The sequence below is a fragment of the Peromyscus californicus genome, unplaced genomic scaffold (assembly GCF_007827085.1).
Source record: "Peromyscus californicus insignis strain IS unplaced genomic scaffold, ASM782708v3 Scaffold_6__1_contigs__length_162567912, whole genome shotgun sequence".
NCBI lineage: Eukaryota > Metazoa > Chordata > Mammalia > Rodentia > Cricetidae > Peromyscus > Peromyscus californicus.
This window is the reverse complement of record NW_026294584.1, coordinates 133,161,308-133,178,738: the sequence shown is the minus strand read 5'-3', so window position 1 is coordinate 133,178,738 and position 17,431 is coordinate 133,161,308. Positions and strand designations below refer to the sequence as shown.

Genomic DNA, 17,431 nt, shown 5'->3' with positions numbered 1-17,431 from the left:
TCCTTACCACTGCCTCCACAGTTTGCGTGTCTGGGTCCGTTGCTTTGATCAGGGGAAGCAACACATTTCCCATTCTGCCCTGTACTTCCTGTGTTCTCATACAGGACACAAATGGGGGTGAAGGGATGTGCGGTGAGAGTGCCCCAACTTTGGGGTCTCTTCCCTTTCTATGGAGCGGTGTATGTGTGGGTGCTGAATGCTGCCCTTTGCTTTTGGGATCTCAAGCTCTCCTCTTGGAGGAGGGTCCATTCTTGTAGTGACTTGGCCGGATCTTTTTCTCTGGGTTATAGCCGGGTGGGGTATTGTGGGTGCTGAGAAACTCAGTTTCAGATCTCTGCATCTCTTGTCTTTCCGAGCCCTGCTGCAGACAGCTCTGCCTCTGATTTGGGTCCAGCAGGTGAACTGTTACAACCTTTTCCTCTTTGGCCATGCACATAGAGTCCTGGCATTCAGGGCTCCAGACCCACAGCCCTGCACTTTGTAGCAGGGCTGGTCTGCGGGGGTGAATCCACCCTCTTCTGCCATAGCGTTCTCCACATTAGTACACCTGGCGCTGCTGCCATGGCGTTCTCCACATTCATACACCTCATTTTTCTCTCTCCTTTTACAGATTTCAAATTTATGTTTTTGTATTCTTTCATAGATTTCCAAAGCCTTTTCCTCGATATCTCTCTTTTGGATAAATTCTCTTTATTCTTACTTTTTTTTTTTCTTATTTTTGACTCCCTCCTCACTCCAACCGAGGCGGCCTCTAGTCTGCCATCTTAGAACTCGGCTCAGTTGTCTTTCAGAGTTTGAAATGGCTCTTTCCAAGACCTCCTTTCTTTTAAAGTGTCTGAGGACAGGTACAGCTAACCCGGGCTCTGTCGTCACACACAGCTACTTTCAAAGTCCTGTCTTGGCTCTGTATATTGAGCAGGTCATTAATGCTGTGGCCGAGGGAGGTTCCTGTCCAGTTGTGTCAGTTTGGTGTGTCCTAGATGCCTTCTGTACCGGGAATAGCATCTCTTTCCTTGATTTTCCAGAAACTAAAGTCGTGACCTTGTTGAAACTGTTTTCTATGCCTCTTGAATGAAATGCGTCTCTTTTTATGGCCGCGATTCTGAGGTTTGGTCTTTTTATAGTGTGCTGTATATCTTGAAGGTCCCGTTTGTTACAAATTTACCTTTGCCCTTGTTTGAATGTCACACTTCGGCCACCACGTCTTCATGTCAGCCGTTCTGGCTCTCTTTTCCTTACAGCTTTTTATTCGCCTTATTGTGTTTTTCATTTCCTACGTTTTAGTTCGGTTTTTCCTCCGTATTTCCATCCCTTTGTTGAATTCCTCTTTCATCTTGTACTGACTTTCTTCATTCATCCAGCCATTTGTGTTCTCCTGGAACTCATCCGGGGGTTTGTCTTCTTTCATTTCTTTGCATATATCTACAATCACTCTTCTGAGTTCTTTGGGATCTCCAATTTGTTGGTGGATATTACTGTGGTACCAATACTTTTGGAGGAATCATGGTGCCTTGATATTTTATGTTTCTGATTACCACGTTGGGACTCATGCATGAGGTTCTTTCTCTGCTTGGGCTCTGTCTTATCAGTTGCGTCCTTTCAGTTAAAGTGTTCACAATGCTCTGGTGAGACTGGGTCGTGGTAGAGCCAAGGTTTGTAGTCCAGGCGCTAAGAGGGGAAGCATATCAGTTGTGTGTGAGAATAGTAGACTATGTGGAGAAACATCCAGAGCAGTTCCTGAACCTAATGGGGCACAAAGGAGGAGGTTGTTATTTGTAATCCCCTGTAGTTGAGATATGGTAAGTTGGGTTCTGTCAAATCCTTTTTAGTTCTTCCCAATCTCTTTAATGCTCACTGTCCCATTCTGTAACCACCCGGGGAAGTCAGTAACTGCCTGTGTGACCTACAGCCTTCTTTCCTAATCTGAGGTTGCTTGTCACCCTGAATGGCCTTCGCCGTATCATCTCGGTGTCCAGCATTATTACATTGCCTGGTCCCAGCTGTTGCTATTCTTAACTACAGTTATTCAGATATTTAGAGTTTAGGATTCAATAGCTACCACACATATATTTGCTTTATTATGTTCACTCACCAGTTTGAGAAGTTCCTTTCTCTTAGCACCCCGCTGTCCCCACATGTTTCCTACATTCCCTAGAGGAGACAGATGCTTGGTCACCAAAGGAGACACTTGGCTGCCTCCCCTTGGCTGCTCAGAGTTCCCTGGACAGCGACTCCTTCCCTGTAGAGTGACTGAGAATGGTCTGCCAAACCCGTCGTTGACAGCTCGTTGGTGCCAGCACCACACATCCCTTGGGGCATGACTTTCATCTTCAGGTTTTGCAGGGCCATTTGTGGGTGAGTCGTCATCCTCAAATGATGAGTTGACCCGAATTTGTCAAGCACCTTCCGAATCTCCTCTTTCCCTGAGGAGCTCAGGCGCAAGTGTCAATGGTGATTCTCTGACCGAAGTGGAAGACACTGGTGTCATCTGGAGTCCCGGCCCTGTCGCCTTGTCTGCAGCCACCTCCTAGGTGCTCAGCTTTCTCCAGGCTCTCCTAGGCATGGTGAGGAAGATGTGGCAAGGCTGTCTGGCTTCTGGGAAACTTGCCTGTAAAGGAAGAGCTTGCAAAGGCTTTCGGGTCCCCAGGGCAGGTCTCCTCTGTGGCCTGCCGGCAGAGCATCAACTTCCCCTCTGGGAACCTCGCCTTCCAGGTGTGATTGATCAGTGCAGGGAGGGGGTTTTCTGATAGATGCCCTGGGAGCCACACCCACAATCCCTGACAATTCCCCATCCTCCCTTACGAGAAGATACACTCTTTGTCTTCTGAAAAGGAACTGCCATCCTTTGGGGGAACTTCTCTAACTTTCCCAATTCGCTAATCAGTTTTGAAAGAAAGAAAATCACTCTGTAGTGAGTGGGAGACTGAGCGCCGGGAATGAGTTGGGAGGCAAAGAGTGATTTGGAACCTCCTGCCTCTTTTGCCGGATGCTCAGCCTGTCTTCACTGCTTCTCATGTTCCTCGAGGAGACCCTTCCAGCCACCAAACAGTCAGTGGGCTCTTCACTCTCCACCCCACAAGCAACTTCTCCATTTACAGAGCCCAACAGCCTTACATGCTTGCTGGCCCAGCTCACTGGTTTTATATTACAAATGAAGCTAGGAAGTCTAGAGACATAAGTGCAGCCAGTGTACGTAAATACATTAAGTAAAATAGAAAAGTTCCGGCTTCCATTGTCTCTATAAACACGGGTTTCCGTTTTCAGAGGTAGCCACGATTTAGTGGCAGCTTGGGTTGTATTCCAGACATGTTCTGTGAACCTGAAATCGCGCATGTGCACATAGTAAGAGTTAAGCAGATTCCTTGATTCTGCCCAGGGTGCCTCCCAGAAGCACCTGTCCCTGGAGAACCATCCTTGGCTGTTATTCAGAAATGTCCGACTGGATGCCATCCCTACCTTGCAGGGTCACCCTTAGCCAGTGACAGCATCGTACAGGAGCAGCCTGGTTCCTTGGCTTCCAGGTGGGCAGCTCTGTGTGCCATTAATGGCCAACATTCTCCATGGGACCAGGCAGAGTCATCCCCTACATCCCCACCTTGTCTTTCTTCTCCCTAGCCCTTCCTTACATCCCTGAGCCCTTCACAGGTTTTATCTGAGAACATTTCCCCAGCAAAACCCTTGCATAGAACTGTAAGGGCGTAGTCTATCTGTGCCCGTGTACACACATGAGTATATTCAAAGAAGAGCATGTATGTACCCTAAGCTTTCAGGAGTTGATTTTTTTCACATGACAATATACTACAGACTCTGAAAATAAGTCTACTTAGTTTTGATGGCAGCAGGATTCTCTCTGGAATTGATCAATAGCCCAGCTAATGAAATTGAGTTCATTCATTCATTAAACAAATGGTTCCCAAAGATCCACTGCTTGCCAGGTGCTGCTTTAAGCCCTGGGGTTGTCTTTAACTTTTTTTCTCTTAGAAAAAAAAAACCGAAGTATTTTTAAAGCATATTCAAGCATTTGTGTAAGTGGTTTCAGAGGATAGATTCTTGGAGATGAAATCCTGGGTCAGAGAGAAACTGCATTTACAGTTTTAATGGGTCCTTTAAAAGGAAATGTTCCTGCTTGAACTGGAGCCAAGGCTCCTTGCTGTGGATCTGCCTTTCTCTTCCTGCTTTCCCCCCATGCTCTTCCCCTGGAGGCCAAGTGCATTCTGGGAAGCGCCATACATGCAGCTCTCTCCTTTCTTCCTGCTTCCTCTGCTACCTGGAGCGCAGGGGTTCCTCCCCAGTTTTCTCTTGGGGAATCCAGACCAGAACTGGACTGGGACAGTGGCAAAGGGAAGTCAAAAAGGAGATGGCTTCAATGGAGGACAGGGGACTCACAGAAAGCAAGTGACCCACACTGCGCTTGAAATGATTCCCAAAAGTTCATGTGTTGGAAACTGGTCCCTAATGTAGCCATGCTGGGTGGCTATTGGTTATGGCAACACTGCACTTAGAAATGGATTCATCCATCCGTGGGATAATGGATTAACAGATTATCACAGGAGTGGCTTTGTCATAACAGTAGCTTATTATCACAGAAGTACCTTTGTCACCACAGTAGCTTTCTTTGACGTGCTCCTCTGCCTCTCCATGCCTTCTACCATGTCATAATGCAGCAGAAGGCCCCAGCTGATACTGAGCAGACGCAGGAATTGGGCTTAGTCTCCAGAATCATAAGCTGTATACGTCTGCATCCCTTCAAACCTTTGACGTTTACTTATTAGCTTCATGTGTGTGCATGTGTACGTATGTGCCTGCCCGTGCATGGAGGGGAATGAGTTTTCTTCTTCCACCATGTGTATTCTGGGAATCAAGCTTAGGTCACCAGGCTTGGCCACAAGCGTCTTTGCCTGCTGAGCCATCTTACTGGCCTTGCGTTCCTGTTTATTTGTTTTAATTTTATAATCTTCACTATAAAATGTATAAATAAATAAGACACTCTATATAATTACCTGTTAAAGAAGCAGAAGCTAGGCTGAGTCATCTACTTCCCCAGACCTACACATGTCGAAACTCCTATCAACAATGTCTCCCTGGCTGTCTCGGAATCCTTTCAGAGTCAGCTCCCAAAGTAAGTGTAGCGTTTCTACCTGCAAACTTGCCTTCCCAGGCTCCCCTAGTCCATGCCCAGGGGATTGATGACTCTCACTTCCGCCCACTCTCCTTCCCTTTGTAAAGGGTGGGCTTTAGATCCCTCCATGCCATCTTTTCTTTCGCTTCCCTTTGTCACTATTCCAGTCCAGTCCTGGTCTAGACACCATTTTTAAGGGGCTTGCTGCCCCATAGGCAGCCCATTCCTCACTTACACAGTCATGTGAGAAGGTATTCAAAAGTCGCATGTCCACGTCCCTTATGGGCTCACACAACCCACCAAGCATTCAGAGCAGGGAAGCCAAGTGCATCCAAGACTAGTGCAGTCTGGCTCAGGCTATCCTACCTAGGAACCTCTTGGGTCTTTAAACACTTAGACTAACACCATCTACAAGCTGCATGTTTCCCCCAGCTAACTACCACAGCGCAGGCCATCCCAGACCCTTCCTATGCAGCCTTCCCAACTTCATGTAGCCTCTTCTCTTGGACCTTTGGGAAGTGCTTCCTTTTCTCTTGGGCAGCCATGGGCTCGGTGGCTGTAGGACATCAGAAGAGATGGATGTCCTTCTGAGAGGGGTACCGACCACATGTGGTGAGAATGGGAGAGGAAAAGGAGGAGAGCCACCTCGACCACCTTCCAGTTACCAGGCAGGTCACTCAGGTTCATCTCATCTAGCTTCAGGTTTTTCATCAATAAATTACAGCAGCAGAGAGTTCCCAAGACTCCCTCTGTGGAGACGTGAGAGTATTTGGAGAAAATTGGGCAGGCAGACCATTTTTCTGCACTCTTTGTTCTTTTCTTGACGGACTTCAGTCGGTTTGTATTTGCCCTCTTGAGTGCCCGTAGTGCTGTCTCATTGCACAGGAAGTTTAAGTGGGTGTGTAATAAGTGAAAGAGTGAGATCTTACTTTTATTTATTAGGAAAATGCATGCCATTCCTCAAGTAGCAAGGTCGTTTGATTTTACTGCTGTGGAGAATTGTTTTAACAAGAGTGATTGGGTCACTGTTAGCAACTGTGTTAGTTGGTAGACATTTTTGGAAAGTTTATTAATATGCACAGGAAACTTACATGCATTTAATTTTATTAAATTTCTGAAGAAATAATGAAAGATATAGACTAAAATTTAGTTTGGGAGCTGCCAGCTCAGCAGATAAGGTGTTTGCTGTCAAGCCTGCTGGCTTGAGTTCAATACCTGGTACCCTCATGGTATAAGGAGAGAACCAACTCCTGCAAGTTGTCTTCTGATTCGGTCCCTGCACAGGCACGTGCGCGCGCGCGCACACACACACACACACACACACACACACACAGTGTGAACAGCAAAATGTTTAGCTTTGCTAGGGCTGTTTATCATAGAAAAATTTGAAAACCACTTAAGTCCAATAATAAGGGATTGGTTAAATAAACACTAAAATTTAGAGTCAATGGAATTCTGGATAGCTATTAATTATTATTGGAGTATAGTTTTAAAAGATTTCTTTCATTTTTATTTATGAGTGTGTATAGGGATGCATGTGGTTGCCTGTAGAAGCTGTCAACTCCCCTGGAGCTGGAGTTACAGGTAGTGGTAAGTCACCTGATGTGTGTGCTGGGAACTGAATTGGGGTCCTCTGGAAGAGCAACAAGTACTCTTAACTGCTGAGCCATCTCTCCAATTCCTGAAGAGTGTGTGTGTGTGTGTGTGTGTGTGTGTGTGTGTGTGTGTGTGTGTACTTTTTTACTGGGACAGGGTTTCTCTGTGAATCCCTGACTGTCCTGCAACTCACTCTGTAGACCAGGCTGGCCTTGAACTCACAAAGTTACACCAGTCTCTGCCTCCTGAGTGCCAGGATTAAAGGTATGCACCAAAGGCATGCACACCATGCCTAGTGTGAAGGATATTTTTAATGTTGATGAAGGGAGTCATAACAAATAATTGAATAGAGTCAGGTCATTGAAAAGCATGTATTTTAAAGAGATATACTAGAATAAAAATGTATGCATATATCTAAAAAACACCTAGCAAGATCTTTCTATTTCAAGTGCCTCACCTTGGAACTCATCAGAAACACAGAACACAAGTTAGACATTACGTTCTGGTAATCCTAGCACTCAGGAGGACAGTGAGTTTGGGGCCAGCCTAGACTATATAGCAAAACTGTATTTGTGTGTTCATATATATATATATATGTGAAGGGGTGGGAGGGAAAAGAAGAGAAAGTGTCTGGGCTGCTAAAAATTTCATGTGATGCTCCTGCACTGTGTGAACTTGCATGAGGGACTGCAAGAAGTTTTCATCTCTCTTTCTCTTTTTTTTTTGAGACAGGGTTCTCTGTGTAGTTTTGGTGCCTGTCCTGAACCTCACTCTGTAGACCAGGCTGGCCTCGAACTCACAGAGATCCGCCTGACTCTGCCTCCTGAGCACTGGGATTAAAGGCATGTGCTACCACCGCCCAGCTTATGTCTCCTTTGGATTTATTTATTGGGGACAAATATATATTGTTGCCACAGCAAAGAAAAAAAGAGATGATATTCTCTGCAAAACATGCAGTGGATTTGTGATTATTGAAACCTTCTCGGCAGAGGACAGCAGGCGTGAGAGGGCCAGGCCCACTCAGGTGCTCAATGAAAGTCCTGCTCCCTGTTTGCATGCATTTTTAGTCCTACAAGGTAGCTCCTGGGTGACAGAGTGACATTTCCAGAACCACCACTGTTTTGGAAGGGCCTCTGCCTTTCCCCGGGCAGGACAAGTGGCAGATGGCCACAAGAGCTGGCCATAGCCAAGCTTCTAGCCTGGGCACAGAGAAGCTCTCTTTCCAGCCTTCCCACCCTTGCTGCTGCCCAGCCTTCGCATTAAGATTCAGGCTGGCTTGGCGGATTAGATCATTTTGCTTCCAGTAAGTGAGCTGGCTACTTATGCATTCTCCAGCATCCTCAGTGCCAGACACATTTCTCAATCCTCCTCTGCTGGTCAGCCAAGGCCAGGAACAGAGTGTTTCCACCTTCCTTACGTCAATCTGTCCGGCTGTAGCAGGTGGCTCTGTTGGAAGGCTACATCCTCAACTCTGGATGTCCAGAAGACTGTCTGCTTCCCTGTCCATTAACACCAGGCAGAAGCCCCACCCAGGGAACACAGCAACTGCCTCTGGGGTGCACCCTTTCAGACCATCCCCCTGTGTGCGTACATGGTAAGAGTGTGAACAGCAGCTGGGGGCTCTGAGTGGGCGTGTTTCCTGATGGTGGACCATGTTCTCTGAAGCTTCTGAAGTGACATTGTCATCACTTGAACAAAAGCACAGACCAGCCCTTGAGTGAGGAGGGGGTCTGGAAATTAAGTCTGCCTGACTTTGGCCTGAAAATACTTGCTCAGGGAGTGGAGTTGCCATGATCGGGGCTGACCTTGGTTCTTTAGTAGTTAGAATTCAGGGATAGAATTAGAGTGAGCGCCCCTGACAGGGGAGCGCTGGAACTACAGCCCGGAACCCAGACATGGGCTGTTTGGAGAATGAGTGACAGACTGCAGGCCTCTGTGAGGGCATGGTGTGGACAGCTGACCAGGCTGAGGTAAGCTTCGGAGAGCTCAGGTGCACACAGAGCTAGGCCTACTTCTTGAAAAGGAGGGTAGAAGAATAGCAGTGGATACAGGGTATCTTGCCTGGGGCTGAGAGGCAGGTCCAAGGAGGCACTGTGGTAAAAAAAAAAAAATGTGCTAGCTAAGTAAGGGATCCACTCGAGAGAGAGTCAAGGCTGCGGAGCCTCTCAGAATCTTTTCTCTAGTTCACCAAAACTCGAAATCCAGACAAGCTGTCTGTGTGTGAAGGGGAAATGCAATGTTGATCTATCCATACCGCACATGTAAACTAGAGGTCAAGGCGGCAAAAGAATGGTCTGGAAGGCGGGACAACTATGATGGTGTGGTTGGTCCTCAGGGCTGGCCACCAGAACCTGCTCCACGCCAGTAGCTGTTGGGATGCCAGTGAAGCGGGGTGGTTGGCAGGAGGATGGGGCTCCGTGGTACTTCCCTTTCCTTTCACTGAATCTCTTTTTCTTGTCGGGAAGCATCTGCAGGCTGCTCGATCTCAGTCACCCTGGGGCTCTAGACCCTCAGGTTTCTGGAGCTGCAGTGAGTGCTTCAGTGGTTTACTGAGAACTAGCTCCTCTCAGTCTCCAGGGCTGACACCTCCTGCAAGCCACCTGCAATCTGAGAGGAATGCTCTCCACCACTTGGATGCTAATTTTGTTTGTTTTCACACAAGGTCTCACTATGCAGCCCATTCTGTAGCCCACTGAGCTTCTTATATAGTCAAGGTTGGCCTTGAAGGCTTGATTCTCCTGCCTCAGCTTCTCAAGTGTTAGGAATTACAGATGTGTGCCTCCAAGCCCTTCTTGGATGCTCATGTGGAGCCACTTCTCTCCAGGAGGGTAAAAAGACCCGCTGGCTCCCAGTATCTGGTCCCCTGCGGCACCTCCCATCTTGAACTAGGTGCACCCATGATCCTTGAGCTCTGTAACTCACTGCTACAGCCAGGATCCTTGTCCACAGTCTGCCAATTCTCTGTTTCTAAAGGCCAAAGAATGCCAAGTTCGTGAGGTGGGAGTGCAGGCTGGTGAGAGAGCAAGAGGTGTGGCCCCAGAGTGCAGAACTCCAGTTGCAGGGCCTACCTTGAGCCTGGACATTGCCTCTATGGGGAGCCCAGCCTGTGACAGAGCCTGCATCAGGACCACTATGAGGAAGCCAGTTTCCCTGGTGATGTTCTCTGAGAGCCCAACCCTACCCACAGTCAGCTAGATACCTGACTGGGATGATGGCTGCCTTCAGTGGTCTTTGTCCTTGGGTCCTACACCTCGTGCAGAGTTGCCTTAGTTCTCATGCGCTAGCCCGAAGGCTGTGGTGACTGCCATTTGCTTTAAGGAGAAGTAAAACTGTCCCAGGCCAGGAGTCTCTGACCAGGCCTGAGTGTGCAGCTGGGCACTTCACTTGGTCAGCAGGCTTTGCATCCAGGACCACCACGGACTGAGATCCAGCCCTTCTCTGTGGGAGCATGAAGGTGACCTCAAATGGACACCTGTAAGCACCCGACACAAAAGGAAACCAAGGTCACTGCCTTGTTGCAGTGTCACATGCTGCCTGACCAGAGCACACAATGCTCCTGACCATGCGGCTGGGGTTGCCACCTCCGACAGCTGCATGACGTTTGTCCCTTCTGTGCTATCCAGAGTTCAGTGTGAGCGTTCCTGGCACCGTCTCCATGGCTGACACCATTGTCACTACCCCCACCTTGGAGCTTTTTTAACTTCTCACACCCTCCACCTGCAGGGTCTGGTGATATCATCGCTGATGTCACTAGTTGAGGAGAAATTGAAGAAGGTTTTCTTGTTCCCCTCCCTGCATCGGGCCAAATGCTCGGATGCCTGTCCTTTCCACTGCTTTCTCTGTAGGGCTGGTGGAAGCCTGGAAGAGAGCCAATAGGGAGCCTCCAAACCCCCAGTTGCCCCCAGTCTGAGGCCACAGGTGGACATTCCAAGTCTAGCCTCAGCAAAGGCAGCACCCGAGGCTTGGGACAGTGGGAATACAGGGAAAGAGCCTGCCCACCCCCTTTTCCATGTTGACAGATTTCTCTAAGGAGAGTTGGCTGTCACGTGCCATCCACATACATCTGTACCTCTGCAGGCAGATGTGACCTCCACTGTCCCCTTGTAGAACTCACAGCAGATTATGCATGGTGTGTCACGAGCACCAGCCAAACCACTAAGTGATGACATGTCCAGTTAGGTGACGTCATGTGAGTGAGATGCCCCCTCACAACCTTCTGTGTTTCTGTGAGTGTACAGCCTATAGAGACATAAAGCCACAAGGAATGCCAGAGGCATGCATGCTAATTACATTGTAAGGATGTGGGAAAGGAGGATTTGACTTTATCTATAAGGTCCGAGGTTTGGACAAAAAGATATTCATGTATTCAGGATGTAATTAAACTACAGCAAATTAAAAAGAAATATCACGAGGAAATGATTCTATTAATAAAAAGATGTTAGGCCTGAAGCCATGGCTCAGTGGTAAAGAGCACATGCCGCCCTTGTAGAGGACCCAAGCTCAGTTCCCAGTGCTCATTCTGGGTGGCTCACAATCCCCCATAACTGCAGCTCTGGAAGATCCATTGCTCTTCTGGCCTCTGTGGGCACTGCACTCACAAGCAACCCCCCACACATGCACAATTTAAAAGATATTAAACATAAATAAGTAACTAGAGTCCTGTACTACCAAAACTATATAGAAAGTCCAGAGACTTAAAAAAAATCAAATAAATAACTATAGAACTCTGGTAAAATGACTAGAAATATGATGACACTTACCAAAGTAGATCTTCACCATCACTGTTTATTGAGCTTGTAGTCTGAGAGCACAAAGGTGGCCTTTAACCTTCTGTCATGGCTGACCAGGAGGGGCCTCAGTGAGCAGAGGGGCTTCTGGCCCCACAGTGGGAGACAGATAAGGCTTTCGGTGGTGTCTCTGAGCAAAACAGACAGACAGACAGACAGACAGACAGACGAACAGGGCCAAGAAGGGGAGAGGTAGTCCCTAAAGACCCCAGAGATGAAGACTGATGCTGCCCACCTTCCTGTCCCGAAGACAGTGGTCCGGTCCTTGACCGAGAGCTAGCCTTGGCACTGTGGATGGGCCAGCACCCTGCTTCTCCTCGACCCATTGCACTCCCGTATATCTACAGAGGATGCAGACAGTTGCTCTATTGAAATCTCTCCTTCTCTCTGGCAGGAATTTAAGGATCTCTGCTTGTCTGCTGTCTCTGGACCACAACCTCCTTCGGGATGCCTGTCATAGCCGTTCTTCTAAGAGCTCTGTGGCCACGCAACCAGCCCTGTGTCACACACCCCAGCCCTTCACGTAAGGCAATAGACGCACAGGGAGAATCTACCAGATGAGAGGAGACTTGAGGCTGAGTGTGATGGATACAGCCTATTAGGCCTCTGCCATTGGATCCTTGGAAAGCCCAGGCTGTGGAGAGGAAAGCTGTGTCCTTCCTCCAGGGACCTGGAAATTACAGCTGGTGATAAACCTGCTGTTTATCCTAATTAGCAGCCTTAATACCTCATGCAAGCCATTAACAGGCTGGTGCATTGATACACATCTTTAGATGTAATTAGTAATGTTGTTAGCCTAATCCATAATCAATACCTGGGTAATTGCTTCCTAGGGTTTATATTTAGTCCTTGGGGTTGTGGCATTGTGAGCAACATCCATCTGCAGACATTCTAATGGACGTATGCAGGTTACTGACAGCCAAGCTCATCACGGAATCCCAGGAGTTGTGGCCTCTGGTCAGAAGGGGAGCATGGTGGGTCATAGAGTGGGTGTTGGCTTTCCAGCTACCTGGCCTTCAGGGGCTTGAGTGATCACGCTTCTGGCTCATCCAGAAATGGATTGCAGCTCTAGAACAAGAGGGACCACTTCAGAAACTAGATAAAAGGGTGACGCTAGGGCCTGGGAGACTCTGGACCTCAGGCATCATCCCTTTGGATATCACTTCCCTGGCAGAAGAATGTGAAGAGGGTACTGGGGATGACACCCAGACTAGAGATGCTGAGCCATTAGGCCATCCCATCACATTCTTCTATGTGCCTTCCCCTGTTGCCACTTAGGCTTGCCGGGAAGGCTGCAGTTGAGCCCTGTGTTTTCCTCTTTGACAGCGCTGGTGGCCCAAGGTCAGGCAAGAGTGACAGGAGAGGAGCCTGCGGACAGCTATCTTATGAATGGGCTCCCATCTGACTGTGATTGGAATTAATACCCAGCTTCCGCTTCCAGGAACGTCTCCAGCAAAGAGATCTGGGCTGAGAAGGTCTGGGCTGGAATGCTCTGAGGGCGAGCCATAAATCTCTCCCCAAAATGATGATGCATAAGCTAATTGCTCTGGAGGCACCGTGCTCACCCCTTGGAGCCAACATGTCATTCTGCATCCTCCCAGCTCTACCATTCTCTGGGAACAGGGCCAAAGAGGGGTGGATGGGCGTTGGCAAAGTCACCATGAAGGAAAACATTTTAATTCATTTAATTATGAGACTCTCAGAAACCCAGGCTCTGTTTCTCCTTGGGCTGGTTAAAGAAAATGAGAAGTGGCTTGTCCCCACCCCCACCTTCTCCTTAGCCAAAGAGGCTCTGAAAAGTGGGGGGTATGGGCAGCGTGGAGCTATGCACAGCCAGGAACGCTAGCCCAGACAATAAAATGCTAGCCCAACCAGTGCTGGCTTGCAAGACTTCTCCACGCAGTTCACATTGTTTTTCCTTTCCTTCCATATGAGGAGTCCCCAGGGATCTGCCGTTTGTGACATACTAAACTTTGTCTTTCTTCCTTTCCCAAGCGTACCCATGACATCAAGATTGTAACGTGTTCAACTTGTAGGTAATAAAAATCAGCCTTTCCAGATTAACCACAAGGTATCTCTTATCATCCAGTCCATCTGTCTTATAACAGACCCACAGGGTCCAGAGTCTGCATGCTGGGCTCCACTCTGGCTCCTGAGAATGTACACGGTAGCTAGCTCTCACTAGAAGCTTACAGCTCTTTAAAGAGATCACTGAGTGAAGAGAAATGTATCAAATGGTGGAAAGGAACATACACAAAATATCCCCCCAGTCAACACCTGGCCTGGGGCACTCAGCCCCAAGGGAGACAGACAGTGGCCTCCAGTCTTTACTGTGAGGAGCTGGAATCCGGTAGCTGAGAGTCTTGGGCATAAAATCCTCCAAACAGTGCCTCTTGCTCCTAGTGAGTAGGCCTTGGTGGCTGCGATGGCTAACAGACAGGAGGCTTCTGAAGGACTCTGCTACAGATGTGTAAGGCGGTGGGCACTGGTACCCTAAATCTGAATAGCAATGTCTTTCTTCGCACTTTACAGGGTAGCAGTGGAAGCCAGAGAGAGAGCAGTGCCAGGCAGGACAGAGCCCCGAGTGGCCTGCTTTTGTCCCCAAGCCCTAGAGGAGGTTGGGGCAGGCAGGAATTGGGACATTGCTAATCCGTGTATGAAGGACACAGTCTGTGCTTTCCAGGGAAGGAAGGATCTTGTCTCTGACTGCTAGCAGGGAGTTTCAGCAGCTTCCTCAGTTTCCCTGTTTCTCTGAGCCTCTTGACCAGCTTGGCCTCTGGCTCCATATGGGCCCTATCCCAGGACAGAGGCCCCACCAACCAGCTAGCTCCAGACAGGGCAGTGGGCTAAAGCGAGCAGTGGCCAAGGTGCTATAGCAAGCGATAGATGCATGTCCATGTGATCTTGCAGCAGCCCTTTACTGAGCCTGAGCAGCACTGACAGTACCCATCCTTCCCCCATGTCCCCGGCGGGGAAAACAGTAGTCACATAAACATACAAAACAGTTTCTGAGGATGCATGCTATGAAGAATATAAAACAAAAATTGGGAAACGCCAGTGAGTGGGGCTGACAAGGTGGAGGCAGCATGCTAGCCCAGCTGCCTGAGAGGGCGGCCTCTGTGCTGAGAAGTCAGATCTGCAAATAGATGTCTGGAGTAAAGGAGCAGCAGAGCAAAGGGCTGTGGCAGGAAGAAGCTTGGAGAGTTCTGGGCAGGAGGAGGATGGTATGGGACCGAATTGAGCGACCCAGGAAAATGCAATGGCCAGTGACACATACGGCCTTGGTTTAGGCCCCTTCTAAGTGCAGGAAAGCAGGGTTTGCATAGGGGTTAATGTGGGCGGTCCACTTAGGAGCAATGGCCTGAGATGGGGCCCTGGATGCTAGGCTGAAGAGGCAGGATCTCCTGGAGGAAACAGGCATTTCTCAGGACCGTGCCCACTGTTCTTGCTCATCTCTATGGCCTTGTCCTACTCAGGTGTCAACCTTTGAAGGTATGACCTTGTCTTCCCTAAGTGTCAACATCTATAGGGCTCACACCTGATCATATTCCACCCCCAAGGGAGAGAGGATACAGTGAATGACTGCTTAACAGAAATGGGGTTCCCTGTGGATGATGAAAATGTCCTGGAACTAGATAGTTGCATGATACAGTGAGTGTCCCAAATGCCATTGACCCCACACTTTAAAATATTTAAAACAGCAAAGTTTGGGTTACATGTATTTTTGTGACAATAGAAAATTAGTTCAGTGCCTTTTCACGAAAAATCATTCTAAAATTAGAAGGAAATTTCCTCAACTTTCAAGTGCTCTCTCTCTCTCTCTTTCTCTCTCTCTCTCTCTCTCTCTCTCTCTCTCTCTCTCTCTCTCTCTCTCTCTCACACACACACACACACACACACACACACACACACACACACACACCCTCTTATAGCTAACATTGAATTCAACGTTGGACTCACTCAGCAAAGACTAGATGAAAGGTCAGGAACATCAGGGACACCCACTCTTACCTCTCCCATTCAGCACTGTACTAGTAGTTCTGACTGTGCAACATGACACACACATAAAAGGAAATAAAAACCGTCACTGTTGGGAAGGGAAAATAAAATTGTCTCTATTGTAGATGGTTGCCGACATTAAAAATAAAATCTAAGAAGGGCTAGGGGCATAGCTTAGTCTACAAAGCACTTGCCATGCAAGCTTAAGGACCAAGCTTGGTCCCCAGAACCCACGTAAAAGGCTGTGCATGGTGGTACATGCTTTAATATAGGACTGGGGAAGTGGAGACAGGCAGATTCCTTGGGCTTGCTGGCCCCCAGCATATTCTAATCAGTAAGTCCCAGGCCAGTGACAGACCCTGTTTCAAAAACACAAGATGAGAGGCACCTGAGGAACAACACCCCAAATTGACCTCTGACCTTCACACAGAAGCACACACATACATATATGTACGAAATCCTAAGGAATCTGCAAAAAGTAGGCAAGTGAAAATAAAAAATACCTCTTGTAATGTATGAGTTCAACCAAGTAGGACACAAGATACACACACCAAGAGCTACAGAAAGGACACAAACTCATGGAGATTTAACATACTAACTACTCATACCTGAGTCACTGAGCAAATCATGAAGGAGAGTTAAAAAAAATCTGAGAATTGAATGACAGTGAAAATACAATATACTAAAATCTATGGGATACAGTGAAGACAGTCCTAAGAGGAAAGTCTGTAGTGCTAACTATCTGCATAAAAAATCCAAGAGTTCTCAAATTAATAACTTAATGATGCCCAGGAAGACCTTGGGAAAACAGCATCCCAAACCAGTGGATTGGAAGAGATTATCAAAACCAAGGCTGAAATTAATGACAAAATTTAAAAATACAAAGAACCAATGAAACAGAGCTGGTTCTTTGACAAGATAAACAACACTGATAAACCTTTTAGCCAAATTAACCAAAAGAAAGAGAAAAGACCCAAAATAATAAAATTAGACATGAAAAATCAGAGACTATAACAGATACCAATGAAATTCAGAAAATCATAAGGACATACTTTTAAAACCTCTACACCATTAAGTTTGAAAATCTAAAAGAAATGGATGAATTTCTAGATGCACACAGCATAACCAGAACGAAACCAATAGCTTAAAACATCCATAGCCAGCAACAATTGAAGCAATAATAAAAAGCTGTTCTTTAAAAATAAACCCAGGACCAGACAGATTCACTGCAAACTTCTCCCAGCAACTCGGGGAACAACCAGCATCAATATGACTCAGGTTATTGCACAAAATAGAAAAGAAGAAATAGTTTTCAAACTCTTTATGAATCTAGTATTACCCTGATATAGAAACCAAATAAAAAACAAGAAAGAAAGTTACAGGCTGGTCTCTCTGATGTACATAGATACAAAAACTCTCAATGAAAAATAGGCAAACTGAATCCTAAATTATATAAAAAAGATTATGACCAACTTAGTATCATTCTAGAAATGCAAGTGTGGTTCAATATATATATCTCCCATCACATGAACAGATTCAAATATAGAAATCATGATCATTTCATTATGCAGAAAAGGCCTTTCACAAAATCCAACAGACCTCCATGATAAAAGTCATGGATAGACTAAGAACAGAGAGAGCATACTTGAACATTAAAATCCTACCCATGACAAATCTATAGCCAATATCATGCTAAATAGATAAAACCTCATAGCATTCCACTAAGATCAGGAACAAGGGTGCTCTTTCTCTCTCTTCCTATCCAATAGAGTGCTTGAAGTCTTAGCTAGAGCTATAAGACAAGAGAAGGAAATAAAAGATACAGATGGGAAAAGAAATCAACCTGCCACTGTTTGTTGATGATACGATTCTGTGTGTAAGAGACACAAAATGCTCCACCAAAACTCTTAGACCTGATGATAAACTTTTT

At 47.1% G+C, this 17,431-nt stretch overlaps 1 long non-coding RNA gene across 1 annotated transcript; it reads left to right on the top strand.

The window, feature by feature from the left end:
- The first annotated feature begins 8,071 nt into the window (after positions 1–8,071).
- LOC128099265 (uncharacterized) lies at positions 8,072–13,579 on the top strand. The gene is made up of 3 exons (XR_008214481.1): positions 8,072–8,309; positions 11,897–12,025; positions 12,829–13,579. It is a non-coding gene; the product is annotated as an uncharacterized LOC128099265 (long non-coding RNA).
- The last annotated feature ends 3,852 nt before the right edge of the window (positions 13,580–17,431 follow it).